The sequence below is a fragment of the Selaginella moellendorffii genome, unplaced genomic scaffold (assembly GCF_000143415.4).
Source record: "Selaginella moellendorffii unplaced genomic scaffold, v1.0 SELMOscaffold_42, whole genome shotgun sequence".
NCBI classification, from domain to species: domain Eukaryota; kingdom Viridiplantae; phylum Streptophyta; class Lycopodiopsida; order Selaginellales; family Selaginellaceae; genus Selaginella; species Selaginella moellendorffii.
This window is the reverse complement of record NW_003314303.1, coordinates 656,317-658,087: the sequence shown is the minus strand read 5'-3', so window position 1 is coordinate 658,087 and position 1,771 is coordinate 656,317. Positions and strand designations below refer to the sequence as shown.

Here is a 1,771-nt window from a genome sequence, read left to right as displayed (position 1 = left end):
CTCCCAGTTGTCCCAAGCGATTTACCTGTTTTCTCGCAGTACCTGGCACTTGGTCTTGAAGAAGATGACATGGGCGGACCAAGAGCTACACTTGCTATGGATGCCATGATTGGCAGTGAAGGTCAGCCGTAATGTAACATCACCTGTCGGAATGTAACAGCTGCTCCAATTCTTTCCTCACGTCCTTGATCTAAACAAGCAAATTGAAATGCTCAGGAACTTAAAAAGCCATTGGCTTTAAAGCTGAGCTGAGCGTCTCACCTCTCCAATCAAACCTTTGCAGCTCCATACATACACACCCTGTCAAAGACTAGAGAAAAAAACCAATAAGAATCTTTGCAGAAAATAAGCCATTGTTTTGTTCTCTGACTTTCATGAATTTACCGTGCCGTTTGCAACCTGCTGATGAAGGGAATCGGATGTTATGACTCTGATCTTGGGGCAGCCGTCATCTCTCAACAAGTAGACCTGCCGAAAGATATCAGTCAAAGCGGAAATTTATGTAGCCATGATGCAAGAATCATCTAAAATACCTCACGCTTGATCCATGAATCGGTGCAAGCGTCGGCCGCAAACACGATGTCAACACTGCAGAAACAAAGCGTAATCAAATCCCAGAGGACAAATCCCAGAGGACAAAAAAAGAAACCAAAAGGAATAGAAAGAAGTCGAGTGGAGTCTACCTTGCTCTGGATTCTCTGTGTGATGGCAGACCTGATTCCTTTGCATCGAAAACAACCACCACTTTCATTCCTGCAAGCTAGAACAAGGGCTGCGGTTATAAAGAAGAGAAAACAAAACAAGAGATACCTCTTGCTGCGCTGAAGGTGCAGTTTAGTATCAAGCCTGACCCGAATCAGTTACATGAAACTTTTTCTTACCACGCTAGAAGCCATCGGTCTTTTCCAGCAGCAGCGCATCCACTCTCCTTGATGTGCACAGCGATTCGAGCGGCGGCCTCAAACTCCAGATTCTTGAGCTATGGCGACAAGCCTGACACCGCTGTAGCTAGGGCGACAACACCTCGCAATGCCCTAGAAATCCCGCTCGCCCAAAAGTGCCATATCCAATCCGTCACACTTTTTTTGCTAAATCTCACGATAACCTATGGGGGGTAACTGTAAAGGGGTTATTTCTTTAACCACGTGTTAGTGAATAATAGCGCTAATGTTTGCTCCCGGCCAATGGGAGGCAGCCAAGCTGTGTGTGGTGGGAGAAAAAGGCCCACCAACACGTGGCACATGCAAAGTGTTGACCGGAGATTGCTGCTCCACGCATCACTCCGGGCAGGATCAAGTCCGTCGCGGCCCTTGGAGCATGCTGTGGACCGCAATTTCTTCCAGTGGGTAAGCAAATCCACTCCCAAATCGTTGCTGCTGGCTGGGATTTGAGCTTGATTGTGTCGTGATCCAGCTTGGTTTTGTTTTGTATGTTTTTCTAGGGTTTTTGAGACGACGAGAGAGCCCCTGCCGCTGCTGCCGATTCGCAATCCAAATCGGAGGCGCTGTGTCAATGCTGGTGTCTTTGCTCTTGAGAACCCCATTGCAAGTTGTTATTTGTGAGGAGTTCCATCAAAGCAAGGTATTTGTGGTGCGTAGAATTTGTATGATCTTCATTCTTACTCCACTGCCAGGAAATGGGACGAGGCGATTTAAGCTCTTAAATGCTTTGAAGCACATTCAGTCGGCACAGCCTTAGTCACCTGAAGCGTGGACCATACTTGAGCTCACGAGCTGAAGAGTTGAGCTCACGAGTTGAGCTCAATTTTCAA

General features: G+C 47.2%; 1 long non-coding RNA gene across 1 annotated transcript; it reads right to left on the bottom strand.

The window, feature by feature from the left end:
* Positions 1-546: 546 nt before the first annotated feature.
* LOC9635880 lies at positions 547-830 on the bottom strand. The gene is made up of 3 exons (XR_002993513.1): positions 811-830; positions 684-753; positions 547-588 (listed from the first exon to the last, which is right to left on the bottom strand). It is a non-coding gene; the product is annotated as an uncharacterized LOC9635880 (long non-coding RNA).
* Between the last annotated feature and the right edge of the window lie 941 nt (positions 831-1,771).